General features: G+C 43.0%; 1 long non-coding RNA gene across 2 annotated transcripts in view; it reads right to left on the bottom strand.

Moving 5' to 3' along the window:
* LOC309534456 overlaps positions 1-20,597 on the bottom strand; it is a 48,882-nt gene extending 28,285 nt beyond the window's left edge. The window contains exons 1-2 of one of the 2 annotated variants that reach the window (XR_014220743.1): positions 20,534-20,597; positions 18,764-18,821 (exon numbers count right to left, since the gene is read on the bottom strand). This is a non-coding gene — a long non-coding RNA (uncharacterized lncRNA). Of the gene's footprint in view, positions 1-18,763; positions 18,822-20,533 lie in introns of those variants that run through there. The other variant, XR_014220744.1, reaches the window with a different exon arrangement.
* Between the last annotated feature and the right edge of the window lie 1,997 nt (positions 20,598-22,594).

Here is a 22,594-nt window from a genome sequence, read left to right as displayed (position 1 = left end):
CATAAAAAAGCATCATGAAGGGGGTGTGTTTTTGCTAAACGTTAGCATAAAAAAAAACCTATAAAGTTATGGCACAATGGTACATCTCACCAGTGTTATTAAATAAGGCAAATGGAAGCTAAGTACCCATGTGCTGGAAATGCCCCAAACAGGAAGAGATTGTTGCATGGCGAGGCCCCACGCCCCACCCCCTTTCTTAGATAATGAGGTAACACACGGACACCAATATTTTGGGTTAATGGGATAAATAACGCCACAACTTTATTGGTTACAGGTGTGAGAGATATTGGCTTAGGCCAGGGGTCAGCAACCTTTTCCAGCCGTGGACTGGTCCACCGTCCCTCAGACCATGTGGTGGGCCGGACTATATATATATTTTTTTTGGGGGGGGGATGAATGAATTCCTATGTTTCACAAATAACCCAGAGATGCATTTTAAATAAAAGCACACATTCTACTGTGGTGTAGTGGTTAAGAGCACAGGACTCGTAATCTGGTGAACCGGGTTTGCTTCCCCACTCCTCCACATGCAGCTGCTGGGTGACCCTGGGCTAGTCACACTTCTCTGAAGTCTCTCAGCCCCACTCACCTCACATAGTGTTTGTCATGGGGGAGGAAGGGAAAAGGAGATTGTTAGCCGCTTTGAGACTCCTTAAGGGGAGTGAAAGGCGGGATATCAAATCCAAACTCCTCCTCCTCCTCCTCTTCTTCTTCTTCTCATGTAAAAACACCAGCCAGGCCCCACAAATAACCCAGAGATGCATTTTAAATAAAAGAACACATTCTATTACATTCTATTCATGTAAAAACACACTGATTCCCGGACCGTCCGCGGGCCAGATTGAGAAGGCAGTTGGGCCGCATCTGGCCCATGGGCCTTAGGTTGCCTAACCTTGGCTTAGGCATTGGAAGGGAACCGACTATATCTGATGCCTGCCCATCATGCAGGTAGTCTCATAAGGGTCAACCACCAATAGGGAGAGCCCACTGCGAGCTTCCCCAGGGTCCCTGATGGGGTCATGGCATGGCCTTAGCCCATAGCCGGGCTTCACCCCCCAGTTCCTTTTAATGCAGTGGTTCTCAGCCTGTGGGTCCCAGATGTTGTTGGACTACAACTCCCATCATCCCTGAGCTCTGGCTTTGCTAGCTAAGGGTGATGGGAGTTGTAGTTTAACAACATCTGGGGACCCACAGGTTGAGAAAGGCTGCTTTAACAGAATACCCTTAAAGAGAAGGGGCAGGTGAAGCCCACAACCTCCCCTCCCATAAACCAGGTTTACCAATGCCTAACCACCAAACCCTACAAAGATGCGACGATTGCTACAAGGCAGGCGAAAACCACATGGCTGGTGCCAATTTGCCAAGTGGGAAAATTCCTACCTGGCCCCCTCAACAGGCGACCAACCGTAGTCCATAACAAGGCCAAGATGGAGAACACATGAAAATAGGGCGGGAGAGCAGGAGATCCGGCGCAGGAGGAGAAAGGAGACAGCGCCCTGGCCGCGCGGGGTTCAAATCAGGTAAGCCACACACCCCCAGTCAACGCGATTGGTCGGCCGTGGGGTGTGACGCGGCCAGGACTCCCAATGTCACAGGAGGCATCGCCTTGCCCCCCCCCCCGCTGTACACGGGAAGAACTAGTGGCCAGCCTGAAACACACACACACCCGGGAAGAGGAGCTGTCTTATCATATGTGGTGAGGGCATAAGCTAGCAAAAAAAATTAAAGAACTGGAATTTAATCAAGTGTCAACTGCAAAATATTTTAGTGTCAGTTCCTGGGAAAGGTATGCAATTCCTTGCTACAGTTACATGAATTGCTTGATAAAAATTGGGAATACAGAAAAGCCTTGTATACGGTCAAATCGGGGCTATGTGTGTGGATATTGTATCTGCAAGGATTTCAGGTTGCCAGATGGAATGACACCCTCTCTGCTTCCACCGTAGGCTTTGGTGGGACTTGCAGTGGAAGAAGAGGGAAGAAAGTCCTTTTGTGCAAGAGGAAAATCTTCCTCTTCCACTGACAGGACTCCTCAGGTGGATCCCGCTCGATACAAGGGTTATTCAAAACAAGAATACGATGTGAAACACCCCAATTGCAATTAATCATGATCCATGCCAGGCCTAGGCAAACTTGGCCCTCCAGATGTTTTGGGACTACAATTCCCATCATCCCTGACCACTGATCCTGTTAGGTAGGGATGATGGGGGTTGTAGTCCCAAAACAGCCGGAGGGCCGAATTTGCCTATGCCTGATCCATACCAGGGGCTAATTTGAGATAAAAGATTCTTATCACACTACAAGTGTTAGCAGCACAATCCTTACCATGTCTAGTCAGAAATAAATCCCATTCAGTTTAGTGGGGCTTGTACCTAGGTAAATGGGATTAGGACTCACTGTTAAGACAGTGTTCATGGAAGACAATATTACAGTGGTACCTTGGTTTATGAACTTAATCCGTTCCGGAAGTCCGTTCTTAAACCAAAGCATTCTTAAACCAAGGCATGCTTTCCCATAGCAGCGGGGGACTCGATTTACAAATGGAACACGCTCAACAGGAAGCGAAACATGTTCTTATTCCAAGACAAAGTTCACAAACCAAAACGCCTACTTCCAGGTTTCCAGCGTTCTTAATCCAAGCTGTTCATAAACTAAGCTGTTCTTAAACCAAGGTACTACTGTACTTGGCTAAGTCGCCAAGGAAGCAGCAGCAGCAGCCTTAAATAGCTTATCATTGCCAGGATCTGTTCTATCTATGTGAATAGCACCACTGCAGGTGTTAATGCAATCATTTCAGCAATGCTAAGCAAATTAATCACTAACCTGCTATTGCAAAAGCTGTGTCTATTTAACATACATTTAAACTCTCACTGGCTGTAATTTTTGAATCTCTTGCCATCCTACTACAAGCTTACAATTTAGTCCTCCATGCATCCAAATTGGGCTGGACTCCACACAACTTTATGACACCATTGAGATGTTTGTCTCTAAGGTGCCACAAGCCCTGCTGTTGTTTTTTGATAAAAGTGTAGTAAGAAAAAAATGTGGGAATTTGTCTTAATGGCTAAACTCACACATTTTGCAAGATTAAAAGAAAAGAGGCAGCAAAAAGATACACTGATCACAAACCAGTCTGTTTTAATTAATTACTGTACGACGCCTCTGATGAATGCAATATGGTTTTTCAAGCAAAAATTCATAGTGATTTAAGATCTTCTATTCATAGGTTAAAGGACTTTCTGTTAAATTGTGTTATTTTAGTATTGTAGATTTTTTTTCTGATACGCATTTGTTTATGCTCAATATAATTTGTGTATATTTTCAATTTTTGAATTTAATTCATTAATTTTAAATTTAATAGAAAAGGAGAGGAGAAAAATTTCAGGATCATTAAAGTCCACTTGCACGACGGCAGGCTAAAAACATGATCAAAGACATTCTCTCTTGGGAGCAGTACAAAGATTGGAACTGTACAATCTTAAGAGCCGGCAAAATACAGTAAACACCTCCGCTTAAAATTTGTACTATGCACCATAAGAAAATGCAGTGAAATCAATTAACTCTGAGGCATGTACAGTTTGGGCTATAGGCCCAAATAAAAATAATAGATATAAATAAAAATTTATAAAAATAAAAACATAGATATAAATAAAAATTTATTATTTATTATTAGGCTGGTCTAAAAAAGTACTGGAAGCAAAGATTACCCAAAATCAATACTGACATTTCTAGTAATGATAAGATGCCACCCATTTTTCTTTTCTTTTTAGCTCCATAGTCATCTAAATAACAACAGCAAATCAGGGGTCATTATTAAGGGAGCATAACTTGTAGGAACCAGTTAATTTGTTTCCTTCACCCATTTAAGAGTTACTGAATAACTCTTTTTTGCTTTCAGAATCTGTAAAGCTTGATGTTTTGTTTTTCTTTCAAAAAATAATAATAGCAGTCATAAGATGAAGCACAAATTTTGGTGATGCAGTAGCTGCCTTTGCTTGCACTGTTAACAAATGGAGATGCAAATATTGTCTTCCCATCTTGGCTCCTGGAGAGGCAGTTCCATTGATATGCTAATAGAGTCTTTTCTCAGATTCCTGTGACCCAAGACTGTAGAAGCTTCAGCACTGAGTATGACCCAAGGAAGATATCACTTCTATATGGAAATTAGATATTTTTCATGATTATGGATTAGGAAACGGGCGGGTGGGAGCCAAACCTTTATAAAACACTGGATTGATCAAAAGATGCTTTTGAGGTCAAGTAATAAAAAATATTTATTTATTCAGTTTTCAGTCCTTGGCCAAAACGCCCCGAGCAACTAGCCATAAAAAGTACAGTGAAACTTTATCACATGAGACACTAATAAAATGAATGTTTTTCATGATTGTGTCAGTATTTCTGATTGAATCAATAGCTTGGAAAAGCTTGTTGCAATCTTAGAACCTGGCAGCTGAGATGCAGAAAGTAAAACAAAATGTAAGAAGAATAAAAGTGAAACAGAAGTGCCTTTTTAAATTTTGGTTTACACGTTTAAGCACATTTTCATGTTGTCACTGCTAATCAATACTAAACAATTCCATTCTATTCTATTTACTCTTCCCCTCATCTTATTTAATAGGTTTAAGAGTGCAAGAACTCTTTTAAGGCAACCAAGCTAGATAGCTTTAAAAACACCAACTCAACCACACAGACTAATGACAGATTACAACAATTTATCAGATAAAGCCTTAAGAAATTGGATAGGTAGGCAGTCTCTTGTATTACCATAATGGTCTTTGTTAATCTTTTAGCCTGCATTAGTTTTTCCACCTTAATATTGGGTGCTTTATTATAATTATTTTGCAGCTAAACTGTAGGAGATTGAAGGTTAATCATACTAAGAGGAGACCCATGGAAATAAATGGATTTAAGTAATTTTAAGGCCTTTGATTTCCATGGGCCAAACTCTGGGCATGACTAACTTCAGATCTCACCCTGTTTCATGTCACAAACAAGCAATTGTAAACTGCTCTGAGAATTTTATTAAAAGGTTTTATATGTGGGGTGTGTGGGTGTGGGTGTATACACACACACACACACACACACACACACACACACATATATAAGCAGAATGTCATGCGGAAATGGCTGGGTTTCTTATTTCTTTTGTTTTTTAGAAGGAGGATGTCAGGGAGCTGGCTACGTATATAGGGAGGGAATGTATCACAAAATCCAATGCTTATTCTTATGGAAGCGGCCTGAGCATTACTTGCATGTTTATTGATTTTTTATCGAAATAAAACAAAAGAATAAATAAATCTAAATTTAAAAACATATTTCAACATCTTGAAATAAATGCGGAAGAAGAAACACATACATCTGGGTTTTGCTTTTCCTTCCAAAGGATGTCAGCAAGAATAAACGTCTAAAACGGTGTTGTTGTTGCTTTATCGTTTTCCCAACTGCCTTTGAAAAGCGTGTAAAACAAAAATAGCACAACTACAATTCAAATTGCTAGAAATCTCAAACAAGGGGTTTTGCCTTCTCTCCCTTTTCACCTTTGTTTATCTTTTGTCTCCACTTCCACAGCAGATAAATCATAGCTACAATGAACACATAGGTTCAAGTCTAGTGGTGGCCATGCTTTCTGTATACACAATAACATGCAATTGTTATATAAGCATTTGATGATTTAATGTAATTATCTATAACCTGCTTTTTTGTTGCTAATTCATGATTTTACAACAATAACCCCACTAAGCTATATTTAAAAATACAAACACGAGATTCTGCGTACATCTCTACTAGCTGTATTTTCTTTGATCTAATATGTTAGTTAGAGCAAACTTCAGCAGTTGAGTGAGGGAAAATATTTGTATTTGCTCCTCAGCAAATCAGCTTCTTGCATTGTAGGAGAAAAAGATCACCTCTCAACCCAAAAGAAAAAGGCATTCATATCATGTTTCTCTATAAATATGATCAAAGAGCTAATGAGGGACTTCCTTAGCAATATACTGCCATTGCAGGAGAGGTTGGGGAGGAGGAGGGCCCCCCCACACACACATGGGATGCAGCCATTATATAAGCCTGACAACCCACTAGAGGGAATACTCTCCAGGGATTGCTATGAAAAGAGAAAAGGGGATGCATTTTTAAAGTGTGTGTGTGTGTATGTAATTATTTATTTCTGCAATCCTCATCATATGGAAATCTTAATGCAGCTTAGACAAAGCCTGAAATACTGATCGGTTCTTCCTGAAAGCTATTTTTAAGCAGGATTTGCATACTGCTGTGCAACAATGCCCAAGCTTGGCAGTGACAAAAGCCGTACTTGAGTGATGCACACACAGATGCCACACAAGGGGCCCTTTTGAAATGTGACATCCTGGAATGCACATGCCAAAAAACACAGCTTCACTTTTGGGGAGAATCACGCAGAGGAAATCCAGCTTAAAGAACATTAAGCATCCCACCCTTCTTCCCTTGGCTTTCTTTTTTGTTGGGTCTCCTTAAACAAGGCAGTCTTATTAGGCACTAGGGGTGCTTAAAAGCATTCACCATTTATCCATTTCCTACACTTTTCATGTAGGATTCAATTAAATCCCAGCTGTAGTTGATCAGGAGGTCTTGTGCAAAAAGCCCGCTGGCCCAATAAAGGACACAGACTTTTTGAGATAGGGAAAGTGATGGGAAGAGACACTAGATTCTAGAAAGATAACACTTGCTTTGATGCAACACCTCCTGCAAACAAATTGGAGTGTTCGTTCTGAGTGTTCAGAGCGTTCACTCAACAAACTGGGCATCTGTAAGTGTCGAAGATCTCACTATAAATGTACATTTCAAAAAGCAAGTAAGATAGTGCGCATGTGTGAAAAAGACATGGGAAGAGCAAAGGAAGAAAAGTGTGTCCTCCTGCATATGCCTATATATCAATGAGGGGTGGGGAGAGAAAGGCACACTGACTTGAAATTGTTGTTGTTTAGTCGGTTAGTCGTGTCCGACTCTTTGTGACCCCATGGACCAGAGCATGCCAGGCACTCCTGTCTTCCACTGCCTCCCGCAGTTTAGTCAAACTCATGCTGGTAGCTTCGAGAACACTATCCAACCATCTCATCCTCTGTCGTCCCCTTCTCCGTGTGCCCTCCATCTTTCCCAACATCAGGGTCTTTTCCAGGGAGTCTTCTCTTCTCATGAGGTGGCCAAAGTATTGGAGCCTCAGCTTCACGATCTGTCCTTCCATTGAGCACTCAGGGGTGATTTCCTTAAGAATGGAGAGGTTTGATCTTCTTGCAGTCCATGGGACTCTCAAGAGTCTCCTCCAGCACCATAATTCAAAAGCATCAATTCTTCGCCGATCAGCCTTCTTTATGGTCCAGCTTTCACTTCCGTACATCACTACTGGGAAAACCATAGCTTTAACTATACGGACCTTTGTTGGCAAGGTGATGTCTCTGCTTTTTAAGACTTGAAATACCCAAGAATAATTCTGTTCCAACAACACATTGCCAAAAATAGTTTATAAATCTGAGCTCCTCCGGGTATTGTTCCGTATGTTCCTGAAAGCCAACCTGTACATCACCTCACTTACACTGCCACATAGAATCACATCATTTTAGAGTTGGAAAGACCCCGAGGATCATCTAGTCCAACCCTCTGCAATGCAAAAATCTTTTGCTTGATGTGGAGCTTGAACCCATGACCCTGAGATTAAGAGCCTCATATTCTACCAACTGAGCTATCCCACATAGGAGTGACTTACTTCTTCAGTATCGCTTGCTAGCTCCCATGTTTAGCCTTTTCGCACATCTGCAGAGACCAACATGCAGAATCCCTTATACTTCTGGGTCAAGATGTGAAACTATAAGGTGGGGTAAAGGGGGAAAAGCCCTCACTCATCACTTCTAGATTATCTCTTTATTGAGCATTCATCGCATTGACTATGGCCCTGCCCTCCCTGCACTGACATTTCAGAGTTAAATCTCTTGCCACAGTAAGAGAGGGTGCAGAAACCCAATATTTGGCTTCAGCATGTCTGAACAACACGCAGGGACAGTGTGTCTCACGACATAATATCAGGAAGATAGGGAAAGTGTCTCATGACATAAAATCAGGAGAGTCCATGGCAAATAGAGGAAGCTGGAGTATCTACTGCATTCATTATGATTAATGGCACAGGAGCACAGACAGTTAAAAACAACAACACGTGCTAGCCCTAGAAGCAATTAAAAGTTTTAAAGCATTAGGTGTTCAAGAAGGATCTGTCAATTTAAAACAGGGAGAGCAACCTGACTTGAAAGTGAACGATGAACAGAATTGTCAGTTCCACCGAATGTCACTGCAGTTCCATGTGTCAAAATCACTGGGTGTGAAGGATCCTGCACATTAATCCCAGTCATGTATGCATTTGTTTGCTGAATTCATATCCCACCCTTCCTCACAAACAATCACAAAGTGATGCAAACAATAGTAACCGCTAAATAGTAATGTTAAAACTTTAAAAAGCTTTTACATCCCACAATAATAAATCAACCCTAATCTCACCTCCTCACGAGTACTCCCTACAAAATACCTCCTGGACAAAGAGGTAAGTTTTGTAGGAGGTGCCTAAAACTTACCAGAGTCAGCACCAGTTTTGATTGTGGGTGGAGAGCACTCCAAAGCCAGGCTACCACCATGGAAAGGCCTTCGCCTGTGTAGCTGAACAATGTACATTGTCCAGGGATGGAACCACAGAAGAACTTAAAGCCCAGGCAGGATGAAGAAGAAGAGTTTGGATTTGATATCCCACTTTATCACTACCCGAAGGAGTCTCAAAGCGGCTAACATTCTCCTTTCCCTTCCTCCCCCACAACAAACACTCTGTGAGGTGGGTGAGGCTGAGAGACTTCAGAGAAGTGTGACTGGCCCAAGGTCACCCAGCAGCTGCATGTGGAGGAGCGGAGACGCGAACCCGGTTCCCCAGATTACGAGTCCACCGTTCTTAACCACTACACCACACTGGCTCTCTATAATAATACAGGGAGAGGCATTTCTTCATATACCTTGGTCCTAAGCCACTTAGGGACTTACATAATATTACTCACACCAAAGAACATTGAGTTAAGAATGTAAGAAGAATCTGGCTGGATCAGGTCAAAGGAGCACCAGTCCAGCTTCCTGTTCTCACAGTGGCCAACCAGATACTTAAGGAATTCACTTAAGCAGAACCTGAGTTCAACACTCTTTAAAATGTATTTTAATGTAGTATCTTTGTTGGAAGCCGCCCAGAGTGGCTGGGGAAGCCCAGCCAGATGGGCGGGGTACAAATAATAAATTATTATATTATTATTATAAAAACAGTTATTATGTAGTAGGCTAAGCCAGTCAAGAGTCTGGCAGCCCCTTTCTGCACCAGCTGTAACTTCTGAATAGTCTTCAAGGGCAGCTGCATCACAGTGCATTACAGTAATCTAACCAGGTTACAGGAGCAAGGAACCTTATGGCCTCTGTGTATATGTATTTCTGTGTACAGTACAGTGGTGCCTCGCAAGACGAAATTAATTCGTTCCGCGAATTTTTTCGTCTAGCGAATTTTTCGTCTTGCGAAGCATGGTTTCCCATAGGAATGCATTGAAAATCAATTAATGCGTTCCTATGGTCAAAAAAAGTCCAAAGAAAGCCAAATTTGGTACAACAAGAGTTTATTAAGTGCTCTTTAAAGGCACACATACTATAAAGAGCATTTCAAAATTCAAACCCAGATTTTTAAAAACAAAACAAAACAGCAGAGTGGCCCAATGGTCACAGAAAATCATAAAAATGCAGAAAAAAACCCACAAGCTTCCAGATTCTTGCAAACCCCTTCCCAACACCAAGTCCTTGAATTCCAAACACCCCAACCCAAAATCCACCCCCCCAAAAAAAAAAAAGTTTTAAAAGCTTAACTTACCAAATGGCTGCAAAAGAAGTTTTGGAAAAGCTTCAAAAATCACCAAAGTCTTTAAAAACCTCAAAAAGGCTACTATGTACACTGCGTTCTATGAGTTGCTCCTCGAAGTCAAGTCGCAACTGTATTAACAGTGTTAAGAAAAAGGAAACAAACTTGCAAGACGTTTTCGTCTTGCGAAGCAAGCCCATAGGGAAATTCGTCTTGCGAAGCAGCTCAAAAATGGAAAACCCTTTCGTCTAGCGAGTTTTCCGTCTTGCGAGGCATTCGTCTTGCGGGGCACCACTGTATATGTGTTAGTGCCTTCTTCTCCAATGAAACTGATTTGCATGCTTCCTTTTAACCTAGCAGAGGCAAAAGAAAGTATTGTACCAAATATAGCTAGTTTGGAAATGAAAAGGTTGCCACCAATACTAGTCCCACTCAGAGATAATGGACATTACTAACTTAGGTTCAATAATTCCTACTCACAGTAGGAATAGCATTGGCTATAACCCAAAACATTTTGCATGGGCCTTAGTGTTATTTTACTTTTAACCCAACTTGCCAATAGTGACTAGTACAAGTATTTAAAAGATTAACAGTGCATCCCTCAGCATGTTTACTTGTGCCTAGTTTAATCACTATACCACCCAGACTTGCTGTCCTTTATGAAAATTTCCAACTGTGATATCAGTACATTCACCCTAGGGAATAGATGCCTGACTTGCTTGTTCTGTTCTGTTCTTTTCCTGCACTGAAGTTCAGTGCAATTTTTAGTGTAGTTTCTTTCTTAAGGTTGACTAATGTCTTTCTTCTGTTTCCCACTTCCTCCTTTGATGGCACACGGATGTCATAGAATTGCTAAAGGAACTTCAGCCACTAAAGTATTTCTGTGTCTGTGTGCTACTTCAATAACTGTTTTGCTCACAGATTTTATCTCTCAGCTTGAATGCACATGGCCCACAAGGCAACGCATTGGCCCTTTTATTTATTTTTATTTTTTAAGATGGGGGGGGGGTTACCCTATCCCACCCACTATGTCTTCACCCCTTCTAGTTAATGTTTGACTTGTGATCATGTGCATGATACCTGATTCCGTTTCACTTTTTAAATCAGTGAAAAGCGATCCAGTTTCAAATTCACTTTCAAGCTGCATTGCACTTCCTTTGTTCTATAAATCATGCTATTGCTTTTAAACTTTTGATTAATAGCTAGATTTGCCACCATTTTTTACTGACCCTGCTCCTGTGCTGTTAACAGCAATCTAGCACACAGAAATTGATTTTCTGTAGCATTTCCTTACTTCCAGGAGAAAAGCACCCACAAAATGCTTCCTGCACCCACTTATTTATTTGTGCCTGGCTGCTGCTAAAGACACAGGAGCAGGACTAATTAAATGATATTTTTTAAAGCGTCAACCTTAAAAAATATTTTTTTAAGGGCCAACCTCCCCCCTCTTCACATCTTCTTTTACCCTGTGCACTTACAATGTTTTATATAAAGGGTCAACCTAATAAACATTGCCAGTGTGATACAACAGAGGCAGTATCTGGTGCAGTAGTCAAAGTGTAGAAGTCAGTATCTGGTGAAAACCCCAATTCAAATCCCCACTCTGCTAGGACGTTTTGGACTTTGTATTCATATCATACATGTAAAGGGTTAAGTTGTGGGTGAACATATCAGATGACACAGCGATTCTTCAAACAGCTCTTCTTTATTCAGATGCCAGAACAGAACTGAACTGAAGGCCTCAGTCAGCCTGCTTATATAGAGCTCCAGTACCTTGTTACTGCAACAACTTTCTAAAACTATCCAATCACTGAACGTCACTTTTGATCCTTCATTTACATAACTATCTACAGTATCCCCCTGCTGGCCCAGGGTGAGAACTTCAGTACATAACATAAAGCACACAACTTCCCTAAATAACCCTGGGAACTGTAGCTTACCCCTCACAGAGCTACAATTCCCAGCACCCTTAAGCAAAGCGAGGAGAAAACCTGGTATGGGCGCTGAAACTGTTATGTTAGCACTGGTCAAAAATTAATTTTGGATAGTCTTAGAACAGGCGTGGCAATTGGAGTTGTCATGGTGAGCACCTGAAGTTCAGAATCTGCACACATTTAAAGCACTTTGATACCATTTTAAACAGTCATGGCTTCCCCCAAATAATTCTGGGAGCTGCTGTTGGTTAAGGATACTGAGAGTCGTTAGGAGACCTCCAGTCCCCTACACAAAGCCACAATTCTCAGAGGGGTTTAACTGCCAATCCCTCTTCCCAGGGAACTCTGGATTCAGACCAGTATAACGCCTCTCTCTTCCCAAGTCTCCTGAATTACAGATATTCAGTGTTTTGCTATTCTAATTTAATCAATATTTCCACTGTACAAGATAGAATATCAGTTCTTGCTTTCCCTCAAATGTTCCCCTTTCCTCAAATGCATCCCTAAAGGGTTGTCCTCTGAGCAAGAAACATATGGAAGCTGTATACCACACCTCAAGCTGATGAAGTCACTATCCGATTATGAGCATTTAGGCTGGGAATGAAAGACATGGTTGACAGAGAATTACTCATGAAGTCTTCCCTTTTAATAAGCTGGTGTGGGATGCTGTACAGAGGCCTTGGCATCAGCATGACTGATCATTTTTGAACTGGAGGAGGCCATTTTTTCTCATCTCTCTCCCATATCTTTTTTTTGTTGTTGTAGAACGCTTTCTCTCAGGGAAAGGGTGAGGGAAGCCAATAGAAATGATATGAGATTATATGCTTCTCCTTTCAGGTTCACCTCTAGAATATGGAAACTGAAGTGTGTGTGTGTGTGTGTGTGTGTGTTTTTTGGGGGGGCTAATTAGATCCATTTTCCTCCAACGGAGAAGAGAGACCCAGCTGATAAGCTTTCCCCTGCAAAGTTTCATAGCAAAATTGACAAATTGAGAAGTCCTATTTATTATCACTTTTATTTAAAGCCTTTTGACCCTGATGGTTAACCACAAAAGGCTCACAGAATGACTGACGTGTGATTAGTAAAAACAAAACAGTCCCTACACCTCAGGGTTACTGTCTGAAAGGGGGGGTGGGGCTTTCACACTTGTGGGATCTACTTCATTATTTCTTCTACTATAAGGTTACCAGACGTCCCCGTTTCCCGGGGACAGCCCCCGGATTTACAAATCAGTCCCCATACAAAATCCATTGAAGTTGAAAAGTGTCCCTGGATTCACAAAATCCATTGAAGTTGAAAAGTGTCCCTGGATTCATTGGAAAAAAATCTGGTAACCTTATTCTACTAGGGTCCTGACAGTGCCAAGTGCAAATAATGGCTCGGGTGGGTGGATGTTACAGGTAGGTAGCCGTGTTGGTCTGCCGTAGTAAAAAATAAATAAATAAAATCCTTCCAGTAGCACCATAGAGACCAACTAAGTTTTCTATTGGAATGAGCTTTCGTGTGCATGCACACTTCTTCAGATATTATCATACCAAAGCTCATACCAATAACAAACTTAGTTAGTCTCTAAGGTGCTACTGGAAGGAATTTTTTTTATTTTGGGTGGATGTTGTTGTTGTTGTTCCACTTTATATTTCAACAGAAATCTCAAAGTGGTTCACATCTCCAGTCAATAATACGGTTAATTATTATTTCCACAGTTCAAGTAATTAAGCAATAGTATCTCAAAAGAATGTGCAAAAGTTAAATAATGGTATATCAGTAAAATAACTGATGCCACTAAAGAAAATCATGGGTGAAACATCAAAACACACCAAGACAACAGCATCAAAATGCAATCTTGAAAAAGAATAAACATCAGCTGGCAAAAAGGCCTCACATGTAGTATCACCACAATCAAGCACATGACGCAGTCTAAGCACACAACCCCCACATGTCCAGTGTCTAAGAATGAGGGGGCCGGGGACCTTTGTACACATGCCCAGTCCAGGAATTTGCAATCAGTACCAAAACAAAACTCCCTACATGAACATCCCCTCCTGGTTTATCCTTCCCATCCACCCCCACACCATTATTTTCAGGATGTGTGTATGTCTGAGTAGTTTATATTCAACATTTGGGAGTCAGATGCCGTTACCTATTTATTTCAAAACGTACCAGTGGATCCTGATCTAAAAGACATGAAACAAAAGTAGAAAATGAATGGGGAGAGGAAACAAACTCAGGCACCATCCATTCTTTAAAAAGTCACACGGGGATACTTCTGGTTTGCTCTTTTTAAATGACACACAATGTACCTAGGCGGAGATCTAGTTATTGAACCATCTCATCTGCCCAGTTTTATACGCTGCCTTGTTCTTCCCTGTAGTCTCTCTCTCTCTCGCTCCTCAGTCCTTTCAAAGGTTATTCCTTCTGCTGGGCTGGCTCCAGGAAGATTCGGAGAGATCAGATTTCTTTGTTCTAGCCCAACAGTTCAGAGAAGTGAAACGGCCTCCCCCATGTAGGGATGTAAATGCAATTTAGTGAGAAGTTGTAAAACAGGCCAGGCGGGTTTCAGCTTCAAGCCTGGAGAGTTTAGCTTTATTTACTTTACAGCTTTCCTCTGCTGCTGGTTATACTAGAGTGACTTCATTAAGTGAAGGTAGTTACTTAATCAAGCAACCCATACTGTCAGTGTCCTTTTCAGCTTTGTGCCATATCTTTTATTCAGAGTGCTGAGCCCGTTCCCTCCCAAACACTGATACTGCTCTGCCTGCCATTTTAAATGAATAAAATGCCTCTTTGATCCCCCAGCAGAGTTTATGCTTCAGACTGAAATGAGGCTGAATTGGAAGAGAACCTAGGAACGGAGGAAGCTTTCATGTATCAAGACAGACCACTGGTACATCCAGTATTGGCCAATATTGTCTACACTGACTGGCAGCCACTCTTCAGGCTTTCAGGAAGGGAACATTCCCAACCTTACCTGGAAATGCTGGGCATTCAATGCAGGACCATAACAACAACAACAACAACAACAACAACAACAACAACAACAACAACAATTTATATGCAACCCATTGACTGGGTTGCCCCAGCCACTCCAAAACAGATGCTCTACCATTGAGCAACTTAGGGGAAAATAATAAAACTATCCTAATACCAGAGGTCAAGGTGAATAGTTTGTTACTTCACAGAGGTTCTTAAATGACAAGATGCAAAAAGCAAGAAGCAAATGATCTCCTTGGGGATGATCAAATCAACGGTCAGCTTAGATGCTTCATCCACATTTTGGCTCTATCCCCCTACCCTTACCCAACATGTGGCCCTCAAAAGATTTTCCAGAAGCAAATGTGGTTCTTATGATGCAAAATTATGTCTATCCCTTTATCTGGCCTAGCACATATTTGGACCTTCATTAATTAAATCACTCTCTCTTTGCCATGGGCAAATCTCTCTCTGTCTCTGTCTCTCTCAGCTTAACCTACCTTGAAGGGTTCTTGTGAGGCTAAACTGCTCTGATTTCCTTTGAGGAAGGGCATAATAAACAGATAATGACTGATGCCTCATGCTCCAAACTCTTGGTAGATATTTCTCAAGACTTGCTGTTTTTCCACAGTTGTACCAGTTCTGCCAAGCAAAACCAGTTGCACAGAAAGCTGCAAAGCTGCGGTTCTATTTTCCAGAGAATAGGTAAAGTGGACACTTGCAAATCTGCGAGCTGTTTCATGGGGGTGTAGCAAACCTGAGCTGACCCCCTCTCTATATTTTTTTGCTTTATTTCTGGAATTTGTCTGAACTTTGCAAATGTTACAAAAAATATACAAATCAGAACAATGTGTGTGCACTTTGCCTCGAGAAATGCAGTGACAGCCTATATTGTGTGATGATCACTGATTGACTCAGAGAGGGAATATCTCCATGGGAACAGATGCATGCCTCATTTTCAGCAGGCAGAATCCACAGTCCTGCCTATAATTTGTTTACAACATGAAGTGCGGTGGAGGAACACAGCAAGAGCTTTCTATACCTATTCCCTGGTATATAATCATCTCCTGGATTTTAAACAAACCTTAATACTTTGTGCTTTCAACAAAGCAGAGGAAAACCAGGATGCAACAAACATTTTATTATTTATTCATTCAGGGGTGGGGTGGGGGGATATTAAGCATCATTTAAAGACCTTGGTGGACAGGGTGGGTGGGGAAGATCATGCCATTGTTCCAGACTTTAAAATATATGCAATTTCTAGCTACAATTCTATGCATGATTACCAAAGGGTAAATCCCACTGAATTTGGTAATGCTACCTGTGAGTCATTATTTATAGACTTGGGCGGTGCAGGAGATGGAGGTGATCCAATCAAGATCACAGCCCAGGTTGGGAAGATCAATGCCTAAGTATTAAAACTCGGATCTTATGTAGACCAGCTGCTTATAATGTCGGTGTGGAATGTTGCTCATCAAGTACGTGAACACTGCAGCTATTGTACCCTAAGCAGGCCGACTGAACCCTAGATAATCGGCATGTAACCTTCTCTATTAATAGTGCAGACAGATATGTGAATTAGCTGAATGCCGCGGACATATGCCATGCATTAACTCAAAGGCCTTACAATCCTCATAACAACTTGGGTAACGATTATGCCAGTAATTATTCTTTAGAACTTGATAACATCAGAGGAGTAAAAGAACAGGGTGGGGGAGGGAGATCAATAAATGATTTGTCGAGCCGATGAATAATCAGTCACATAATAACAAGCTGTTAAGGCTGAACTTTGTGGGTTATTTGGCCTCTAAAACGTATAGGTTTTGATATTTAACAGCTGCTGGTCTGCCCTTATTTTTCTCTATTTCAACTCAGCAACACCCTACTAAAGAAAACACAACCTGAATCATAAACCTGCCATGATTTGCATTTCAGCACAACTTGTTAAAATATCTTGCCTGGCGTTTCCTGGAACTCAGAGGATGCTGGATCGCAGTAGTTGAAGTAATATTGGTGGTAGTAATAGCAGATAATTACTGGTAGAAGTATTAGTTTTGGATGTAGTTGTTCTGATCTTATTCAGAAAGTCTTTCAGCAAAACAAGATGGTGTGGACGACCCATGGTAGTCATCACCCATGAATTCCCCATGCTATATTTTTATAATTTTCATATTATTAAGTTATTTAGACCCTTTCTTACCACATAATATATAAGCATTGTACAGAAAACTAAAGCAACAACAGATGGCTTAACAAATGTTACAAAAATACAGTTAAATGCACAAATGCTGAATGAAAACCAATTACTGATAAATATAAACCAATATCGGTTCCTTCTCTTTCTTTCACTGTCCCTTCTCCGCCTCCTGGCTCTCACCCAAGACTCTGCCCATTGACCCTGGTTCTTACAAACTTACAGACTATCCCAAAAAGAGGAGGGTTCCTGGAAACTGATGGCATCACCTTAGCCTCTCCCTCAATCCTCCACCCGGCACACACCCAGCTCCAGGCTACAAGTAGGTCTGGTAAATTTCCCAGGGGGTCCCAAGGATGGCAGATAGGGCATAAGAAGCGACCTTCTACCAAGTCAGACTACGGACTCATCTAGCTCAGTACTGTGCACACTTATTGGCAGCAGGTCTCCAGGGTAGGCAGGACATTCTTCCAGTCCCTCCTGGAAGTGCCAGTGATTGAACTTGGAAATTTCTGCATCCGAAGAAGATGCTCCACCACTGAGCTATGGCCCTTCCCCTCCAATCACAGCTGTTCTACCCACTTCTCCTCCAGCTGCTATTTAAATATACAGTGATGTATTCAATTGGATTTTAGATATGCCTGAAATATATACAGTGGTACCTTGGGTTACATACGCTTCAGGTTACATACGCTTCAGGTTACAGACTCCGCTAACCCAGAAATATTACCTCAGGTTAATAACTTTGCTTCAGGATGAGAACAGAAATCGTGCTCCGGCGGCGCGGCAGCAGTGGGAGGCCCCATTAGCTAAAGTGGTGCTTCAGGTTAAGAACAGTTTCAGGTTAAGAACAGAACTCGGGAACGAATTAACCCGAGATACCACTGTACTGGAAACACTCTCTAAAAACAACAACATGTAAATGCATAATGTGGGACCCACTGCTAGTCTTCCACAGAACAGACCAACTGTAGACATGGCTAAGGTTCATTAATTTCAATGTGTTTACTCTGTATAGGATTAGGATTAGATAGAACCCTATATATTCTCCACTATATAAGACCCTATAAATACTTCTACACAGTATTTGTATGATAAATACCAATAAATAATCAATTTCATCCCCCAAAGGTGCGCTCCTCCATTGTCTTCCAAGACAGACGGATGCGAATAATAGAAAATATTTGTAAATCTATAAATATCCTACAAAAGCTTATGAAAGCATTATGTGCAGATATAAATTCCTGTTCTTATTTTGTTACAATAACATGAAATCTACCCCAGTGCCAGCAATCTCCTGATTCTCACTTCTTTGGATATAGAATTTAGATGCCCAGGTGTGTCATACATGAACTTCACATATGTGTGAAGAACAATCCTGGCTATCTATCCCTGCCCCTCCAAGGCCCTTAAAACTAAGTCGTACAGAATTGTCTCCACTCTCAGCAAAGCTGCAAGAAAACACTGAGCTAACCTCAGTTGGCTAAGCATTTGGCTGAACTCTCTTTAGGACAAATGAGGAATATGCTGCTTATTTTGCAAAACAACAGGAGCTATTTTATCTTTCTTGGATAAGGCTTCATTTCCCCCCACCTCCAAAGGAAAGAAGAAGTTATTCTTGTACAGTACAATGTATGACTCAACTTCTGGCCTTTTTGGAAAGATAGCGACATTACAACACTGGAAGAGGAAAGAAATGTTCAGATTCAGAGAACTCAAGCCCTGGAAGCAGAGCAAAGGTCGGAAGTAAAGCTGGAAAAGTAGCCAGACCTGTTTGGGAGGGTGTTAGGCAGCCTGACAGTCAGTCAGTAGCACAGAACAAACTGACCTGGAATACCAAAAATACAGAAAAGGAAAATCAATAAAAGATTGCATGCTGGAGGTGGCCCTCTAAATCCCCAGCAACATTACCATGTAGTTTTATTTGCAAGTTATGTGCAAATACTAAAATTTTGGAACTTTCTTTTGAAGCTTTGTGTGAGCATGCCTTTTCTTTCAAAGAGTGCAAAACAGGGTGTGTACCTTATTCCTCCTTAATCATGTTGGATGGTATTTTTAGGGCTAAAACTGAAGGCATTACAATTTGACCTGAGAAGAGGGGCTTGCAACAAAATGTTGCAGAATGGACTGCTGCAATTGGGTGTCTTATTCAGCCAGCCATGCCCTCCACCAGGACACTTCATTCCATTCCACCTTCAGTGTGGTGTAGTGGTTAAGAGCGGTAGACTCGTAATCTGGGGAACTGGGTTCGCGTCTCCACTCCTCCACATGCAGCTGCTGGGTGACCTTGGGCCAGTCACACTTCTTTGAAGTCTCTCAGCCCCACTCACCTCACAGAGTGTTTGTTGTGGGGGAGGAAGGGAAAGGAGAATGTTAGCCGCTTTGAGACTCCTTGAAAGGGAGTGAAAGGCGGGATATCAAATCCAAACTCTTCTTCTTCTTCTTCATTCCATTCCTTGTCTGTGAGCTATCTGCTTCTGGATACCTAACCATCTACACACACCCCTGAGTTTCAGAATTAGAAGGATTTTTTTGCTGCAGATCTGTGTGTTGTAATAGCAAAAGGAATGAAACTCTCCTCCCTATACTCCACGAATCACCTCCCTATACTCTTTCATCTCCAAACCTTTTCCTCCTAGAAATTCATCAACCTCCGACAGTTGAGTGAAGGAATATGTCAAAGAGAGATGGGGTGGGACATTCTGCATCCCTCCTCTTCCTTTTACTTGCTTACAGGAAATCTTCTGGATGCTCCAAATCCTGCACCTACTTGGTGAGTATATAGCTGGGGTCAGAAAGGGGTCAGGAAGGGGCCAGTCCACTGTCCCTCAGACCTTGTGGAGGGCCAGACCCCCCCTCTCCTGAAATGATCCCCCCACCGCCGCCATTCACACAGGGGTCCACAGGGCGCAGAGCCCATGCCACTGGCCTGGGCAGCGGAGGCAGCCTCCCCACCACCACCGCTTCCTCCCGCTCGGCTCTTGGCCATACACGGCTGCCTCAGCGGGAAGAGGTGTTGCCCAGAGGCGTCTGTGGCTTCAGATTGGCTGCAGGAGCTTCCTTCAGCCAATCCAAAGCTGCACCAGTGTCGCCGCCTGCCCAGAGGTGCCCACAACATCAGATTGGCTGTGGGAGCATCCTGCAGCCAATTCGAAGCCGTGCTAGCATCGCAGAAGTCAGACACAGCACCGGGTTAGCACGGGGACTGACCGAGCGGGCAGCAGGGTCCACAGGCCAGATTTATGAGCCCAGTGTGCTGCATCTGGCCCCCGGGCCGTAGTTTGCCCACCCCCGGTATACAGTGTAGGTGGTAGGGTCTTCTTGATGATAGCACCTTGGCTCTCTCAGACAATTCATGATGATTAGATTTTAACCAGCTTTACAAAAGTTGGCTAAAACTCTTATGTATAGATATGCTTTTGCTGGGTGTGTTGCTGTTGCTGCTTCTCTCTCTCTCTCTCTCTCTCACACACACACACACACACACACACCACACACACACACACACACACACACACACACACACAATTACTGTTTTACCATTCTTCTGTGCTGCTTTGGGTGTGTTTGGGACTGCCTGTCTCCTCGGAGGGTCTTCTGCTGGTTTCCTCACTGCAAGAAGCAAAGTCACAGGGAACCAGGAAGAGTGCCCTCCCTGTGGAAAGCCCTGCCTTCAGATGTCAAGGAGATAAAGAATTACACAACTTTTAGAAGACAGCTGAAGGCAGCCCTGTATCAGGACTTGATGCTTTTATTATGTTTTTAGATATGCTGTAAGTCACCCAGGGACGCGGGTGGCGCTGTGGGTAAAAGCCTCAGCACCTAGGGCTTGCCGATCGAAAGGTCAGCGGTTCGAATCCCCGCGGCGGGGTGCGCTCCCGTTGCTCGGTCCCAGCGCCTGCCAACCTAGCAGTTCGAAAGCACCCCCGGGTGCAAGTAGATAAATAGGTACCGCTTACCAGCGGGAAGGTAAACGGCGTTCCGTGTGCTGCGCTGGCTCGCCAGATGCAGCGTTGTCACGCTGGCCACGTGACCCGGAAGTGTCTTCGGACAGCGCTGGCCCCCGGCCAATAGATGTGAGATGGGCGCACAAACCCCAGAGTCTGTCAAGACTGGCCCGTTCGGGCAGGGGTACCTTTACCTTTACCTTTTAAGTCACCCAGAGTGGCTGGGGAAGCCCAGCCAGATGGGTGAGGTTAATAATAATAATAATATCTTCTAGCTATATATATATGAATCAGTTGGTTAGAGCATGGTGCTGATAATACCAAGGTTGCAGGTTCGATGCTCATATGGGTCAACTGCATATTCCTGCATTGCAGGGGGTGGGCTTAGATGACCCCCAGGGTCCCTTCCAACTCTATGATTCTGGCACCCAGAGCAGCACGATAAATTTTGCCACCTTAACCAAAGCCACCCTTTGGTTTACATCTTCTTTATCTTCTGCCAGCAGCGATGTTCTCCACCTCTTCCCTCCCAGTCTTGCTTATGAAGGACTAGAGATCCTGCTCTCAGCCATACCTAAAATTTAGCAAGAGGTTAGTGGTTGAAAGATGTATGAAACTGATCTTAGTAATCTTGTGCAGTTTATTGCATTCAATGTGTTTATTTTTATTGTAAGATGCTTTGAATTTATTTTGTAAAAGGAAAGCCAGTATGCATTGTTCAGCTGCTCAAGCTGAGTAGGGAGGGTCTGTACTTCAAAAGAGTTTCTGGGAAGCTGCAGCAAGAGAAGGCAGTTGCTGTGAAGCTCTCCTTGTGGCCTTTTCTAGAAGCATCTCCTAGGCCACTGTGGGAAACAGGCTTTTATCATTAGTTCATATTGACCTTTAGTCTGATCCAACGGTGCTCTTCTTATGCAATCATTTGTAAACCACTCTGAACTGCTTGGGAGAAGAGCGGGCTATAATTATAACAAATACATACTCTTGCATTCTCCTAGGCATCTGGAACGGCTGCAACAAGGGACAGACAATTGCTCAGAAGCCAAGCATATTTTAATGCTGGGTTGGGTAGAAGTAGGTAGATCAGATGCTATGATTGCTGGCTATAAGGCAAGACTTTTTGCTACCTGTCAGGGGTTCAGGGACAGAGGCACAGGTGAGGGGGGAGATGGAGAGCGATGGGGAAGAAACCCAGGACAGTGAGGAAGAGGATGACAATGACTTGAGGTCTTCCATGAGTCTCTCAAGTGAATCGGAGGATTCCCAGAAGGGGGCGCCCCTGGTCAAGCCAAGGGGGGTCACAGGGGGGACTTGCCAGGAGCAGGGAAGCAGCAGGGAAACCCCGAGTGGGAGTGGGAGATCGGGGTCGGCTTCCCAGGAGGAACGGAGTGAGAAGGGTGGGGTTCCCAGTGTGACACACGGAGCAGAGCAGGAAGGAGACAGGGGAAGGAGATCGGGGCAGGACGTCCTGCCGGAAGGGGCGGAGAGTAGTACAGGGAGTAGTGTATCTGTCAAAAGGAAGGTCAGGGGTAGCGAACGCGCGCCAAGTTCAAATGTGGAGGCGCGCGGAAATGGAGAGAGCCCGGAGGAGGAGCCTGGCCCCAAAGCACGAAGGAGGGGGGAGCAGGCATCTGAGGGATCCGCTTCAGGAGAGAGC

Source organism: Podarcis vaucheri (assembly GCF_965113315.1).
Source record: "Podarcis vaucheri genome assembly, chromosome: 6".
In the NCBI taxonomy this organism is placed as follows: Eukaryota; Metazoa; Chordata; class Lepidosauria; order Squamata; family Lacertidae; genus Podarcis; species Podarcis vaucheri.
The sequence above is the reverse complement of the archived record's forward strand: the minus strand, read 5'-3'. Positions and strand labels throughout refer to the sequence as shown.